General features: G+C 33.4%; 1 pseudogene; it reads left to right on the top strand.

Moving 5' to 3' along the window:
* The first annotated feature begins 556 nt into the window (after positions 1 to 556).
* LOC114379592 lies at positions 557 to 1,853 on the top strand (annotated as a pseudogene).
* The last annotated feature ends 16,623 nt before the right edge of the window (positions 1,854 to 18,476 follow it).

The raw sequence follows: 18,476 nt of genomic DNA, 5'->3' as shown, positions 1-18,476 counted from the left end.
CGATCCAAGTAATTATTAATATATGTTAAGGACTATAAAATAATATTTAAAAAGTAACTTATTTATGTGAACAGCTGCTATTTAGCGGAACCATGGTGGCTCAGGCCTCAGGTCATATCAAGTTCCTTGTAAAATTCGGCCTCAGAATAATACAATTTGTGGCATCCGAATAAGAAGTTAATCCATTGTTCAACACAAAACCGTAGCCAGTCTTTTTTTTTCATTTCTTTTTATTTTAATTATACGTAAGGCTTATTAGATTATTGCGGAGATTCTTTTGTAGTTTTATATATATATATATATATATTTCCTTTTTGTTATTTAAGCTTATTCGACTAATTGGATTTTGGAACTTTACCTTGCCCGTCTTTTGACTTTTAAGAGATCCAATTTATATAACAAAGCAATTTACCATAACAGGGGACATCCGTCAGAATACAGTTTCATTCTGACTAAGATTAAAATAATTCCCCTTAAAAGGACAATAATCCTATATATACTAATCGAAACATTGCCTTAGGAGCATACCAATTTACACATCTAGCTCCAAACACTAAACTCAATAGAGTTTCTCTAGCAACAATTAATCAGTACGTAGTGTCATCAATTGCTAACAAAGAGATGATTTCCATTGGCAAAAACCTGAAAGTTTTAGCTCTACTTCTCCTTCTCTCAATTTGCACTTCCCAAGTAAAGTCCCGCAAACTCCATGATGCATCCATGTACGAAAGACATGAGCAGTGGATGGAAAAATATGGTAAAGTATACAAGGATTCTGCTGAGATGCAAAAACGTTTCCTGATATTCGAAAACAATGTTGAATTCATTGAATCCTTCAATGCTGCTGGCAACAAACCTTACAAGCTTAGCATCAATCACCTAGCTGACCAAACTAATGAGGAATTTATGGCTTCCCATAAAGGATACAAAGGTTCACATTGGCAAGGGTTGAGAATAACAACACAAACACCATTCAAGTATGAAAACGTTACTGATATTCCTTGGGCAGTGGATTGGAGGCAGAAAGGTGATGTTACTTCAATCAAGGACCAAGCCCAATGTGGTAAGTAACACAAAAAAAAAAAAAAAAAAACCCATGCTAGTGACACTACTATATGTTTTCTTTGTGAACACTGCTATGAAACTAAGCAAATAGATTTGTAGCTGTTGGGCATTTTCAGCAGTTGCTGCAACAGAAGGTATCTACCAAATAACTACAGGAAACCTAGTATCCCTCTCAGAGAAAGAGTTAGTGGATTGTGATAGTGTAGATCATGGATGTGATGGAGGTCTCATGGAACATGGGTTTGAATTCATTATAAAAAATGGTGGAATCAGCAGTGAGGCAAACTACCCCTACACAGCTGTTAATGGAACTTGTGACACTAACAAAGAGGCTTCTCCTGTAGCTCAAATAACGGGCTATGAAACAGTACCTGTTAATTGTGAGGAGGAACTACAGAAAGCAGTTGCAAACCAATTAGACCATGTCGGTTTCCATTGATGCTGGAGGATCTGCTTTCCAATTTTACTCAAGTGGGGTTTTCACAGGACAATGTGGGACTCAACTAGACCATGGTGTTACTGCTGTTGGTTATGGTAGTACTGATTATGGTACTCAGTATTGGATAGTGAAGAATTCATGGGGCACACAATGGGGTGAAGAAGGATACATAAGAATGCTACGAGGCATAGATGCCCAAGAAGGCCTGTGCGGCATTGCCATGGATGCCTCGTACCCAACTGCTTGAATAAAATGCTCTGCTATGTGATATTGTTTAACATTTCCTTAGTTTTCCTATTGTTGATGCATGTAAATATAAATATTCAATCACTAATTGATGTTTCACAAATGTACTTCCATGCAAGAAAAACTTTTCAAGATTGATGTTTTGCAAAATGATAATTTGAATATATATGATCAGAGACCTAATTAAAAAAATATAGTTTAGAAATCTATTTGAAAAATTGCAAATAATTTATGAACCTATTGAGAAATTTGACCTAATATTTTTGCAAGTCAAATTTATATTAGTAAAAGTTGTTCTTACTACCTTGTTCACATATTATTTAAATATCCACAGTCAGTTAATTTGATGACTTTTATCCAACAGGGCGGGTGATAGAGGGTTATTGTAATGATCCATTTTCCACCACGACCAGCATTGCTAGCTGCATTCGATATATTGGTTGAGTTTCTCTCTGGGTTATCTCTTCAATTTTGACCTTCAAAGCCCAACATTCCTCTGTGGTGAGACCATTATGCTGATGGTACCAGCATTGTTTTGTCTGATCTGCTCAACTGGCAGTCTCGATGGCGGTGTGATAACAACAGCTCATCTTTAAATGCCTCTTCCAACACCCCCTAGCACGATTTTCATTCAAAGGAGTATAATAGTCTTGATTGAGCCTGATCATTTATCTTTGTTGCTTGACTCTCCCTTCTTCTGTTCTCCCGATCTCGCCCATTTGAATATATTCATAGGAGAAGTTTTATTAATGTTGATCAGTCAGATTTTTTTATCAAAATTAATCTTAAGCAAAGACGATGAATACTTTCTACTACTAATAATAACATATAGTTGGCTATTGTCAACATTCTATTATCATTTAAAATGAAGTTGTTTAACCTCATTTTTTACTTAAGATCATTTAGACAAATCCTCTAGACACGTCTACAAAGGCTTGTAAAGCTCAGATCCTGCGTACATGTAATAATTTATTAAGTAAATTAGTGTTTTGAAAAATTAATAGTATTACATGCACAGATAAAAATGAAAAATACAGTAAATTTGAATCACAATTTATCAATACAAGGCTTAATTTCTGAGCAGTTGGGTGCGAGGCATCCATAGCAATGTCACATATATATGATTTCTTGGACATCTATATTTTAATTTGAAACACAATATATGTATCCTTGTTCACCCTGTGTCCCATGAATTCTTCACTATCTATTACAGAGTACCATCATCAGTGCTACCATGACCAATAACAGTAACACCATGGTCTAGTTGACTCCCTCATTGTCCAGTGCGAAAACCCCACTTGAGAAGAATTGGAAAGAAGATCCGCCGGCATCAATGGTAATCGACACCGGTTGGTTTGCAACAGTAACACCAATTGTCTGGTTGATTGATATATGTGTCTGTGGATGTGTATTTAAAGCTTCCAAATATATGTTAGAATATCTGATTCCCATAAGAATTATTTGATTATTATCCTATATAGATTGTTAATATTATTCTATCACTGCACTTGTAAATTTCAAACATTTTTAATTTATTATGTAAAGAATGAGGATCTTGAAAAGACATATTAACATATATCTTTAAAAATATATATATGATTAGCATCCCTATTCTTATGTTATTGGGGTCTCGATTGCCTTCCAAGAATGTCTGTCTTCTATCTACAAAATTTAAATCCGTGAACTTGTTCATGGAAACCAAGCTCAGTTTGCCTTAGATCAACAACTGTATTTCTTAAAATATTTTTTTCAAAAAAATTTATTAAGTTTGTACAGATCTCATTCCCTATTTAATAGAATTTATTTGATATTAATCCTAATAAATAAAAATAAAATTTACTATCTTTTTAGTCCTTAAACTTTTTAAATGTTATGTTTTTAATCCTTGAACTTTTTTTATCCGTTTTCAGTCTTTGAATTTTTTTTTACTGGCATTTAGTCCCTAAAAGATTAAAAGCAAGGACTAAAAAAAGTTAAATAACTAAAACTAAGGATGGAAAAGGTTAAGGGACTAAAAATACAAATAAAAAGTTTACAACTAAAAAAATAAATTAAGAAAAGTTTAGAAACTAAAAAAAATAGTTTACACTTAAAAGTACACTAAAGAGTATCTTATTAAGTTAATTATTAATGGGAAAGTTGTTGCTTCTTCAGACATGTTTGAAAAACTAATAAAGAAAAGACATGATTGAAAAATTCAAGCTAAGTCACTTTTTTATATCTCGTTTGCAAGCATTCTAAAATGTCAACTCATCAAATAAGGTGTTCGTGACTCTTCTCATTCTGCTGACTCCATCCAAATTGATGGGACTTTTGATGAGTTTAAGTGTAAGAATATATAGCAGATGTATTTTGAGGACAAGTTTAAGTTATTCTTGGGGTTGTCCCAATCAAGTCCAATATTGTTATCTTTTTAATCAATCATGAAATAAAGATAAAAAAAATTGACTAAATGACTAATAGTTTTTCTAACATGATATTATATTTATATATGTTGATTCTATTTATAACAAAATATATATTATAAAATATACCTTAATAATAGTCCTACATTCCAGTATTTAATTATATATAATGTTAATATTAATATTTTCGGCCACCAAGTCAGATTGACTTGATTTTGTTCCATGTGCTATCTTTAATTTGGTAGAGGTTGGGTTCAAAAAATTGATCCAATCCAAATCTGGTGGCAAATAGTAACAGCAAAACCCATCCTATGAACAAAACTACTAACACCTGGGGAGAAGACAAAGATATTTAAAATAGTATATTTATACTTTAGGCTGAAATATTTAGTCCTATAAATGAACGATCGAGTTTTGATTTTGGTCTTTGCACTTGTTTTTATTTTTTCATCCCTAATAAATATGAAATGAGTACCTTTTTTTCCTTCTCTCATGTGACATTTGCGAACTACATACTTTATGTGTGTAATTAAACAGGAGCAACTATGAACTCTCTAGCTAAAGGATTTAGCAAATTAAGATGATTCAAAGTTCGTTTTGATAATGACAAAGCCAGTGATTGGTGCATTCTCTGTTACAAAATTGAAACCAAAGCCAAAGGATCAAAGTTATGAGAATACATTTGAAGAAATTAGTCTAAGATCACTGGTAACTTTTTAAACTCCCTACTCATCTATTAAAGTTATGCTATCTGATCCAATCTACGACCTTAAATTTGAATCAAGGTGTCTAATGAAGTATCTAACAAACCACACCGAAACTAAAATAGGCTTAGGATCACAACAAGTCATTTAAGGCATGAAGAGTTTTGAGACTCCAGTTTGGAAATAACTCGAGTCCAATGCATGACGCCTATTACGAACAGAACATAAATGCAGGAAATTAAGAGCTGGCTTCGAGGCACCAGAACCTCCAGAGGAAGAAGAAGAGCATAGAGGAGAGTAATTTGTTAATTTCATTCATATATGGTGCTGCTTATTACATGCTATTGTATTTATACTGATTTCTACATAACAGATTTTGCCCTTTTGTGCTAGAGGAAATCAGAAATCGTTATTCTTGTCTCCCTTGCTTCCAAGATAGATCATTCAGCATCATTCCTCAGGATCACACATAGTCCTTAAGGTAAGCAGGCTTCGAGATCTTTCTTTTGGTATTGACTATTGCTTGCACCTCTTTTTCTACTTGATTTGCACCCTTCTTTGCTGTAGACAACCCTGTAGTTGCTATGTCTTGATTCGCATCTATTTCTTCTGAATACATCCCTTTGTTTGCTATGCTATCACGCTTCCCTATCAACGCAAGACTCAAGTCTGGCTGTGAAAAACCGGGTTGCATGAATTGAATTAGTAAAGACTCAAGTCCCACAAGCTGGGATGCTTAAGTCACATGTTAGAAAAAATATTATTTATTAAGATAAATTAAAACATGTATTATTTTAGAACACAATTATTTAAAAATATAATATTGGACCAGGTTTGGATGGCATAAAGTATAACCTGAATCCCTTCTCAAAATACACTTTGTGTGAGACTATTATCATTTCTGGTAACCATTGAATGGAGTACTTGATTTTGTAAAGTGATATATTATTTGGGGTGGATTACAACCTTGTAATCATTTTTATGATAGGAAAATAATTTTGTGACGATTCGTGGACATAAGAAAAAGGTGTCGAACCATGTTAAATTCTTGTATTTGTTATTATTTTTTCTACGGTGTAATCTTTATTGCATTCTCACGATCCATTGTCGGTGTGCGTAATTTTGTTTGTAGGAACATTGATTACCCAACAGGCACTGCTGAAAACTGACATATTTTTTATCCTAACTTCTTGAAGATATGTGTGACTGGCTACATTTATGAGAAACTAAAGAGAAGGAATTCAAGAATGTGCCGGTGTCTATTTTGCTTTTGAAAAATGTGTCTAATTTTTTTCATTATATATTTGTGAAATAAGAATTTGCCTCCTAATAATTTGCCAGTTCGTTTAAATTAATTGAAATCACAACAACAAAATGCTTCTTACGCTAGACATTTCCAACTCATAAATTAAGAGATAGGCCCATGCCCCTTAACTTGAAGTTGGGAATGAAAAATGAAATTGACTTGTACAGATAATTAATTGTGAAGAAAGGTGATATTGTTATACTAATATTGTTATATTCTATTATTATGTATTATTTATGTTCGCATTATATGCACAAATACATCAAGCAAAATGTCACATTGATATATATAGCTATTCTTATATTATATGTTTCTATCTAAGGATCAGATCTCAATTAGTGTCTTAGGTTCTTTTACCAAGTTTACTTGTTCTAAATTTACTTCCATTTAAAACAAGTTGAAAACTTATGAGTACTTTTATTGTTTTCTACGTAGCAATCAAATTTAATTAGTTCTTTTGCCATGAGTAGGAAAGTGAAGTGGCATGAGGACTTTAGCTGCTAAAGGATTCAAATAGCAAAGCAGTTTTCAGTAGTATATGGGGTAATGTATCTCCTTTCAAATTGTGGTAATTCCCCTATTTGGCCAGCTTGAGATAATTTTCCTAACTTTGTGTTTAACTTTGTATATGCTATATATGTAATTTGAGTCAATGCATTGGGTTAGAATACTTCTTAAGTCGTTAATAAAATTGTTTGTCCATGATAACAAACTTATTATCAATTTATTATTAAAACGTAAATCATATTCAAAATGATTCATTGTGAAAACAAACAAAATATTTTAAAACTTATTGTTTGTTTAAATATTTTAATTTTAAATTAATATATTTTTTTTAATTGGTTTTGGTTGATTCATTGTGAAAACAAACAAAATATTAAAAAAATTTAGAAAAAACGACATTGGTTGGTCTAAAACTAATGATGTCGAAAGTATCCTTTAGGGACATTTTTTACATCGATTTTGACCAAAACCGATGTCGTAAGCACATTCAACATTGGTTTTTGAAAAAACTAATGTTGTAAAGGCACTTTCTACATTGGTTTTGACCAAAACCGATGCCGTAAGCATATTCAACATTGATTTTTGGAAAAATCGATGTTGTAAAGACACTTTCTACATCGGTTTTGACTAAAACTGATATTGGTTTTGTAGTTTTTGCTTTTTGTGTATATTTCGTGCTATATGACATCGGTTTTTATAGTGTATGTTAACATTAATTTTTTATCGTGCTATATTTCGTTCTATAAAAAACGGATGTCTTGTAGTGTATGTTAACATTGATTTTTTGAAAATCGATGCTAAAATAGATAATGTTAATGTTGTTAGTTTCGACATCGATTAAAAACTAATGTGGAAAGTAAAACACAACTTATGTTAAAAGTCTATTTTCTAGTAGTGATATATCATATGTATTTTGAGGACAAGTTTAAGTTATTCTTCGGGTTGTCCCAACCAAGTCCAATATCCTTATATGTTTAATCAATCATGAACTAATGACAAAATTTTGACCTAATGAATAATATTTTTTTCTAACATGATATTATATTTATATACGTTGATTATATTTATCCCAAAGTATATATTATAAATCATACCTTAATAATAGTCATACATTCTAGTATTTAATTACATATAGTGTTATTATTAGTAATTTTGGTCACCAAGCCAGATTGACTTGATCTTGTTCCATGTGCTATCGGATTTTAATTTGGTGGAGTTTGGGTTCAAATTAAAATTGATCCAATCCAAATCTGATGCCAAATAGGAACATAGGTAAACCCATCCTATGAACAAAACTATTAGTAACACCTGGGTAGAAGACAAAGATATTTAAAATAGGATATTTAAAAATTCTGTGCAGCTAAAACTTACTTTTAACTTTAAGAGTTAACCATATATATTGTTATTTCTGAAAAAATGTAATATTTCTGAGTGAAATTGCACTTGGGTCCGTACACAAGTTCATGGTTGAGTCTCATCGATAGGAAGAAAAAAGAAGTTAAAATATATTATTTTTCATCCTTATAAATATGAAAATATTCGGAATCCATTCTTATTATATTTTTAGTCATTTTTTATTTTCACAAAATTAAAATCTATTACTTGTTTGTTTGGCCCTAGGTTAATATAAATTCGAACCCACAGATTTTTAATTTAAATTTCAGAAAATGATTTCAGGAGGTGAAAAGCCACCACAAAATTAAAACAAATTGTCACAAATTTATAAACCCATCTTTCCTAAACTTCTTCAACTTCTTCTAACACAAGTGCTCTGCCTTAGTTTGGTTTGATTATGTCTTGGTATCCAACTTGCTTTTGCCAGCATAATTGCTTTTTATTTTCACAAAATATAAATCTATTACTTGTGTGTTTGCCCTAGGTTCATATAAATCCGAACCCATGATTTTTAATTTAAATTTTAGAAAATAATTTTGGGAGATAAAAACCACCACAAAATTAAAAGAAACTGTCACAAGTTTATAAACCCATCTTCCTTAATCTTCTTCAGCTTCTTCTAACACCAGTGCTCTGCCTTAGTCTGGTTTCATCATGTCTTGGTATCCAACTTGCTTTTGCCAGCATAATTGGTCAGGTCCTCCCTCTTCATGAATTATTTATATAATTGTGGCCTCGTGGAGCAGCTTCACTAAGAAGGAGGCGTCCATCTTATAATGGTTCCCAAACAATATGAAAACTCAATTATTGAAACAAAATAATACAAATAATGAAATTAAATATTTTTAGATTAAGAAAATAAAGCTATCAAAATTTGAAGCACTCATTATTGATTCTTGCTACATCAGAAACATTAATTTAACTCTATTTTAAAGATTTAATAATTTCTTGTAAGGATGCTAGGTACATGCTTTGAGAGGTTCTGATATGCAATGGGGCACCCGTGATGTTTCCAGATTCATTGATAAGAGAAGCACAAATAGAAAAACCATGTCTAAGACAACCTTCTTCAATTAAGCCATAAAAAAATATGTGGTCACCTGTATGCTAATTGGTTCTTCTTGTGCAGTTCTGATCTCGATTTCTCATCACTGCTAGCATTCGACAACCTCCACACTATAAATGCAGCAGCATTGACATCACACAAATCGTTGCATTTTCTCTTCATTTTTTTCTCTGATTTGAAAAACTTCCTTGTATTCAAAAATTGTGGTTGAGTTTTTTACGACGAATCCTTCCTCTTCATCCTTGTTCAGATTGAATCGATCGTAGTGGCAAGGTTGGGTGTTGTCTACGGTGGAGCCAGTGTGAGGTTAGGGATGGTGGTGGGGATTTTGGGATAGTGTTCAATTTCACCAACAACCGGAAGCTGAGTACCAGCTAGGCAAGGAAGGTGTTGTCTACGGCCATGGTAGTTAATGGAGTTTGAAGAAGATGAAAAAGGTTATGAAAGAGGAGTTCAAAAATTTGTGACAATTTTTTCTACATTTTTTGGCAGTTTTTAATTCACATAAATCATCCACTCCTGTTGCTAATGAAGAGACTGATGAAGGAGTGACACATAGGTTTAAATCAACCAAGTCTAACTCCATACCAAAAAATAATATATTTCAAATTTGTGACAAAGAAAGAACAACTCAAAATTATGCTAGGATTAAACAAGAACATTTTCTTATTTATGAGGTCGAAAATTATATTTTAGCAAAAAAACACGATATAAAGAGAAAACTTTATTAACAGTGGTCACTAGTTTTTTTGGCAAAAATATACTAATCATAAGCAAAGTCAATGAATACTTTCTACTACTAACATAACATCATGTAGTGTAATACCATCAACATTCTGTTGATCGATGATTTAAAATGATGTTGTTCAGTCATTTTTTTACTTGAGATCAGTTACACAAACCCTCTAGACATGTCTACATAGGCAGCAAATACTGCTCCTACGTAAAAGAATATAGATAAAATTGAAGGAAAAGAGAAAGCAATGTAAAGCTCATATACTAGGTAGATGTAATAATGTAAGAAGTAATTTAGTGTATGAAAAATTAAAAATATTCCATGCAGCGTTGACAATGCAAAATAAAGTAAATTTGAAACACAAATTATGATTTCAAGGATTAATTTCTAAGTAGTTGGGTACGAGGCATCCATGGCAATGCCACATAGGCCTTCTTGGGCATCTGTGCCTCGTTGCATTCTTATGTAACCTTCTTCACCCCATTATGTGCCCCATGAATTCTTCACTATCCAATACTGAGTGCCATCATCAGTGCTACCATAACCAACTGCAGTAATGCCATGGTCTAGTTGAGTCCCACATTGTCCTGGGAAAACTCCACTTGAGTAAAAGTTGTTTGAATGGATGCATTAGAAGTTGTTTTTCTTTCAACTTCTAAGGGTATCTTTTTATTATAGTTGGTGATAATTTTCAGTATAAATAGATAAGAGAATTAGTGGAGAAGATACACATGAAGAGAGAGTGCGTGAGAAGAGAGATTGTGAAACAAAGTCATTTTTGTTGAGAGAAAAGTGTCTTTATGTGAGACTACTATCATTTCTGGTAACCATTGAATAGAGTACTTGAGTTTATAGAGTGATATACTATTTGGGATGAGTTACAACCTTGTAATCATTTTTATGATAGGAAAATAATTGTGACGGTTTTGTGGACGTAAACAAGAGGTGTCGAACCACGTTAAATTCTTGTGTTTGTTATTATTTTTTCTACGGTGTAATTTTTGTTGTGTTCTCACGATCCCTTGTGGGTATGAGTAATTTTTTTGTAGGAGCATTTATTATCCAACTGCTAAAAACAGACATAATTTTTTTTATCATAACTTCTTTGAAGATATGTGTGACTCGATATATTTATGAGAAACTAAAGAGAAGGAATTCAAGAATGTGCCAGTGTTTATTTTGCTTTTGAAAAATGTGTCTAATTTTTGTTTCATTATATATCTCTGAAATAAGAATTTGCCTCCTAATAATTTGCCGGTTCGTTTAAATTAATTGAAATCATACCAACAAAATGCTTCTTATGCTAGACATTTCCAACTCATAAATTAAGAGATAGGCCCATGCCCCTTAACTTGAATTTGGGAATGAAAAATGAAATTGACTTGTACAGATAATTAATTGTAAAGAAAGGTGATATTGTTATACAACTATTGTTATATTCTATTCTTATGTATTAGTTATTTTCGCATTATAGGCACAAATACATCAAGCAAAATGTAACATTGATATATATATATATATATATAGCTATTGTTATATTATATGTTTCTATCTTAGGATCATATCTCAATTAGTGTCTTAGGTTCTTTTACCAAGTTTACTTGTTCTAAATTTACTTCCATTTAAAACAAGTTGAAAACTCATGAGTACTTTCTTTGTTTTCTACCTAGCAATCAAATTTTGTTCTTTTGTCATGAGTAGGAAAGTGAAGTGGCATGAGGACTTGAGCTGCTAAGGGATTCAAATAGCAGAGCAGTTTTCAATGGTATATGGGGTAATGTATCTCCTTTCAAATTGTGGTAATTCCCCTTTGGTCACCTTGAGATAATTTTCCTATCTTTGTGTTTAACTTTGTATATGCTATATATGTAATTTGAGTCAATGCATTAGGTTAGAATACTTCTTAAGTCTTTAATAAAATTGTTTGTCCATGATAACAAACTATTAATTTATTATTAAAATGTAAATTATATTCAAAATAATTTTATTGATTTTTTTCGTCTCCCATCTCTGTTACTGTCTCACTTAGGCCTTATATGTATTTCTAACTTTCTATTTTTAATTATTTCTTATTTCTCATATCTTATTAAAAGAAGAACTAATAAAAAACAAATTTATTCTATTTTATTCTCCTTTCAAGTCATCAAGTGTCATATGTTGACATACTACCAATTTCGATCACAAAATTTTCCCCTTGCAACTTGCCAAAAATATTGCCAGGAAAAAATTCTGATGTATAACAAGCTAGACACTTTCTTAGAACTAGGTTTAATGTGATATTGTTTGGTGAGAGTTGACAGGGATAATATATCGAGATTTGAAGCCAGAAAATGTGTTACTCTAGAGCAATGGGCATGTGTCCCTAACAAATTTTGATTTGTCATGTTTAACATTTAGCAAGCCACATGTATCTTAGAGACAAGAACTTCAGAGTGTAGTTTTTAATTTGAAGAAATACTATTTTGAATCAAGTTTTAATTCAGACCACTAAAAAAGTTTTATTTATGTTGTTGCCTCTTCGCAACTTATAATTCCAACTACCAATTCAAAGAAGAAATAGAAAAGTCAAAAGGTTCCAATTAGATAACTTGCTTTTTCTATATATATATATATGTAAAAGAAGAAAATGTGTAGGAATTGAGTCCTTTAAGTGGAAACTACTTGTTTGATTCACAGCTATGAAATACACTATTTGATTTATATATGCAAGATATCCACGTTTGAAGAGGATATCATTTTTTCTAAACTTTATTGCTGATAGTTTCTTGAACTCAGTGCAGCTTGTCTTTTATAGTTTTCACTAGAGAGGCATGGGGTTACCTTGAAAATGTTTAATTTAGTTTTAAATTTAGTTAGAATTAATTAGTCAGCTTAATCTTATCATCTCCCTACTTATCATGTTTAATTATTTGTTTAAATATTTTAATTTAAAATTATTATATTTTTTATAAATTGGTTTTGGTTGATTCATTGTGAAAACAAACAAAATATTAAAAAAATTTGGAAAAAATGACATCGGTTGGTCTAAATCTAATGTTGAAAGTATCCTTTAGGGGCACTTTATATATTAGTGTTGACCAAAACTGATATCGTAAGCACATTGAACATCAGTTTTTGGAAAATTTGATGTTGTAAAGACACTTTCTACATCCATTTTTTTATAATCCATGTTTTTATGCACCTTACAACATCAGTTTTGACAAAAAATCGATGTCCTATGATGTATGTTAACAACCATTTTTTGAAAACCGATATTAACATAGATAATGTTAACGTCGGTAGTTTTGACATCGGTTAAAAATCGATGTTGAAAGTTAAAAACAACCGATGTCAAAAGCCTATTTTCTAGTAGTGATATATCCTATGTATTTTGAGGACAAGTTTAAGTTATTCTTCGGGTTGACCCAACCAAGTCCAATATCATTATATGTTTAATCAATCATGAAATAATGATAAATACTTTTGACCTAATGAATAATATTTTTTCTAACATGATATTATATTTATATACGCTGATTATATTTATCCCAAAGTATGTATTATAAATCATACCTTAATAATAGTCCAACATTCTAGTATTTAATTACATATAGTGTTAATATTAATATTTTCGGTCACCAAGTCATATTGACTTGATCTTGTTCCATGTGCTATCGGATTTTAATTTGGTGGAGTTTGGTTCAAAAAGTTGATCCAATCCAAATCTGGTGGCAAATAAGAACATAGGTAAGCCCATCCTATGAATAAAACTATTACTAACACCAGGGTAGAAGACAAAGATATTTAAAATAGTATATTTATGCTTTAGGCTGAAATACACTATTAGAAAATACACTTTCAACATCGGTTATTTAGAACATTCTACATCGGTTCTAAAACCCATGTTGAAAGTGTCGATGTTGAATGTATCAATGTTAACATCGGTTTTGTAAAACCGATGTTAACATATATATGACAACATCGATTCTCTAAATCGGTTTTTTCTAGAAAACTGATGTCAACATTGATGATGCATACACTTATTTGGTGTAGTTCTTTGTGTATAACATCGGTTATGTGTAGATAACCGATGTTAATATTCAAATGTTCACATCGGTTATTTATAAATAACCGATGTTAATATACAAGAGTTGACATCGGTTATCTACAAATGACCGTTGTTAAAATAAAAATGCTGACATCGGTTATACACAAATAATCGATGTTAATATACAAACGTTAACATCGGTTGTCTATTACAACCGATGTCGTTAACATCGGTTGTCTATTACAATCGATGTTAAGGTTCATGTCGACATCGGTTTTTGTAAATAACCGATGTTGTTTATCATATTAACATCGGTTTTTGTTAATAACCGATGTTGTTTTCAAGTATTTTTTTATATATACTTTTTGTTTTTACAGTAAACCCAAAATTGTACCTGTCAAATGCAATTTCAAGTCCAATTCACAACAAATAAACATTTTATTCTGCTTTCAAGCAGTTTTAATGATAATAAACATAAAATAATTGATTTATCATAAAGAACAATCATCAAATGAATTCAATGTTCATATTACATAGAAAATGTCAAAAATGTTAAACCAAAGTAAACTAAGGAAAAAACCAATGTCCCTAAATCCTAGGCCTAATCTCTAACTCGGAGATAAAACTGTGTCCACTGGATCCGCATTGCCTTTAATCTCTCTGGCTACAATGGTCTAGGATCGTAAAAATATTACATGATGAAATAAATCATAATAAGTTAATAATTTAATACAAATTATAAATTAATCGATTTTGTTTGAAATAAACTTACCGCTTCCCAATTATTCCTAAAAGTTCCTAAAATGATGGTGGACATCCAGTGCATCACATAGTAGCTGCACTCAGTACTTCCTTTCTGTCTATTACACTAAATACATAATGAAATTTGGATATTAATTAAACAACTAGTGTACAGACACATAAAGAAATATATATAAGTGGAAGTTTTATGTAAATGATGTACCTTGACAACAATCCACCTAGCAGAAGCCTTTGATTTAGGTTGTGGAGCATTATCAAGACCTTTTAAAGCACTGTTCCAGATGAGTAACAATTAAAATCTAGTGTTGTACGTTGAGGTATTACAATGCAAATGTATTGAAAAGAACACTAACCTATTAATAATCCCCTTAAGGTAGTTGTCTGGCCTGTTATGCAATGAACAAAACCAGACAACTAGGTGTTCCTTGGGCAGAATGACCACCATCTGCCAGTATCCGCTGCAATGGAACCTAAAATGGGTTAGTACATTAGTAAACATTAATTAAATTTAGTTATTTTGTGACTTACCCATTTAGGTAGGCTCCAAGATAGACATCGCGTTGTGAGCTCTGCATCCAACTCTTTATGTAACTTTCAGACTCAAACTGCAATTGCCCAGACCTCTAAATGGACTGTGGCTCGAGGAATCCATAGATTTCAGAATTCCCCACTCGCACACATGTTTCAGTGAGATGTCTGTTTATGTTAAGTCAAAGTTAAATATTTATGAATTGAAAGCAATAATTTAGGTAATTAAAAGTGATATAAAATGACTTACAGAATCTACAACTGTAACACTGATATGCTGAGACATTGACCATCGTGTGCAATTTCGGAGAGGTCTTCGTGCTTTATGTAGAGGGGGAAATCTGGATTAAAGACCCCGAACACTGTGGCATCCCATCTGTCACTACCTACCCTTTTGCGGGCGAGCAAGGCGAGGCTCTCTGGTGCGTTTTCCAAAGGAGGAAAATGTGCGGAGTCGCCACCAACTTTTATTTATGGAAAACATCGGAAAAACCGAAGGAAACCGGTCATAAAGAATATTCCAGATTCGGGAGTTGTATTTACGTTTGAGGAAGGTATTAACACCTCTCACGTTTGTCCCAAAGGACAACAGCCTTAAATTAGAATTGTGTGAAATTGTGTATCTAAACTTTTATTTCTTTTTATTTTTTGAGGTCGACAAAATCGGGGCTCTTGCTCCGATGTACCCTCCATCGAAGAGGAAATCAGACCTACGTAGTTCTTTTTAAGGGTGAATCAAGCAATTCTTTTTATTTGGAAGGTGATCATTTTAAGGCGTTGGACCTTAAAAATGATCCATTTACTTGGTAAGAAAAACTGAGATATTGAACTTTCAAATACTTTTTAGTGATTTTTTGTGGACGAGCTTGACTTTGCGAGTTGATTTTATCCTTAGTTCCACTTTAGTTATTAGTCAATTCAATTAAGAAAGAGAAATCCCAAAGAGAAACGTCTGATTGATTTTTTCGCTTTATTTTACTAAAAGGTATTTTTTGATTATTATATTATTATTTTACCTCTTTTTGGTTTCCAACGTGATTACAACATGACCGAACGGTCGGATTTCATTTTAACAGAAATTAACGGATATTACAATTCAAATGATCGGTGGAAATTTATTTTATTTTTTTATTAGGCGAGAAAATGGCTTAAACGATCGGTTAAAGCTCGTCAAAAATGGAAGAAAAGAAACCGAAATTGAACGAAATAAAAATGAAAGCCAAGAAACAAGAAATGAATTAAAAGTCTCAGATTTGGAAACTTACCCGTTGAAGAACGGTGAATAACGGAGGAAAACCTTCACGGATTTGCTTACGAAAACATCTCGGAAGCGTTACGGAAGCACCTCGGCTTGGATTGTCTTCACGGAAACCATTTTTGTTCACCCAAAACAGCTTAAATACATCACCAGGGGGATCCGGGACCCTTAGAACAGCCCTCTTCAGCCTATTTATAGGAAAAAGGGGGAGGAGGTTGCCGCCCAGCTCGCTCAGGCGAGCCAGGTTGCTTCCTAATCTGGAAGGCCCAAATGGGCCTGTTACTATTTGCACCCTTTTTTTTTACTAAATACACCCTCCTTTCCCTTTTTTGGGGATTCTTTTTTCGTAACGTTACGAAACTTTACGAATTTCGTAACGATACTTGTTTTCTTTTCGTAAGGTTATGGAACCTTGCGGATCATATAATTACTCTTTCTTTAGCTTTCGAAGAGTTACGGAAACTCACGGATTGCGTAACAATACTTCCTTTTGATTTCCGTCATGTTACGGAATTTCACGGATCGCGTAACAACGCTTCCTTTTGATTTCCGGCACGTCTCGGGAATTCACATATTGTGCAACAAAGGGTGTCAAGTACCTTGAAGCGGTCAATCAAAGGTTGCATGCCATCAAGCAATAGTTCCCGGACGAAATTAGGGTATGACACCATCTAACCTGATAAGGCCTCAAGAAAAGCTCTGGGATGGTCAATGTCATCAGATAAAGCGGATCATCGATCTCTGGATCGGGCTTTGGAGGTGGTTTTGCCGGAGACACAGCTATCTGTTCATGAAACAAAGTTAAATAGCCTAATTTGAAAAGAAGAAACATATAGTAAGGATAGTAAGTACTTGCTGTGATAAAGACTTGACCAGATGTGTCAGCCAAGCATGGAAGGTGTGAAGTGCCTACCCCACTAAGGAAACCTCATCAGTGGGTACAGGAACTGGAGCATCTGCATCTGTAACCTCCTCCACACTCACCTTTACTAGGCCAGGCAACAAAGCAGTGTTATGAACAACAATGTATCCCTCATAAACTCTCCTCATGGTAACCAGGCGAGCAGGATCTGCTTCTATGTACAAGCCACACTTGTCAGAGTCACCCGTCCCAGGATCGTTTCCTGAGGAATCAACAGAACTCCCCTTTGTGCTCACTCGATGACCAGAGGGACCAACCAGAGGGTCAGGAGGCAATGCAATTCCCTGAGATTGCATCTACGACTGAAGTTGGGACTGCATGTGGCTGAAGGATGCCATGACCTGCCGCATCACTTTCTCTGTGATGGACTTCTCTAGCTAGTCCCTGATTAGCTGGGTCAGTTGCTGCAATTCGTTAGGAGGCAGGGAGGAAGCGCTGCGGGACGTTCGTGGAGCCGATCCAAAGTATTGCTTGATGGTGACACCGGCTCCAGTAGCACGGACACGTCCAAGTTTCTTTGGACGTCCAATAGCAGCGGGGAGAACATCCTGACGTCCATGGGGGACGAAGGATCCCTGTGTGGCCTGCTCCTCAAAGGAATCCTGCACAAAAAACACACGGGGGTACATGGCATTCACAAAATATTGAAATACAATTGTAATGGTTAGTTGAAATTGACTTACAATCTTCTCAGTGATTTCCTTTGCGACCTCAGTCGTTATCTCCCCTGTTTTCTTCGTGCGGGCCATCTTCCACTTCACGTGGCGTCTGACCGGGGATGAAGGGTCGATGACGCCATCAACGCTTTCTGACTGTGCAACTTCCTCCAGCTTCTTCTCCGTCTTCTCAGACAGGAGCTTCTGCTCCAAATAATCATAACCCCCACGAGACACTACGTGGGGGGTAGTATTCTGCTTCTGGATGGCCTGTGCCTTCTTGTGCACATCCTGAAAAAACTAAACAATAATGTTTGAAATTGGTAGAATGAAGTATAACAACATCATGTTTTTTGAAAAACAACTTAAATGGCAAGGAACATACCTCCCAAGAAGGGTTTCTGTGTTGGAGGTAATGCAACCATAGGAAACGGATGAGGGTTTCTGGACTTTGTAC

This window comes from Glycine soja, chromosome 12, assembly GCF_004193775.1.
Source record: "Glycine soja cultivar W05 chromosome 12, ASM419377v2, whole genome shotgun sequence".
In the NCBI taxonomy this organism is placed as follows: Eukaryota; Viridiplantae; Streptophyta; class Magnoliopsida; order Fabales; family Fabaceae; genus Glycine; species Glycine soja.
This window is presented reverse-complemented; position numbering and strand designations above follow the sequence as displayed.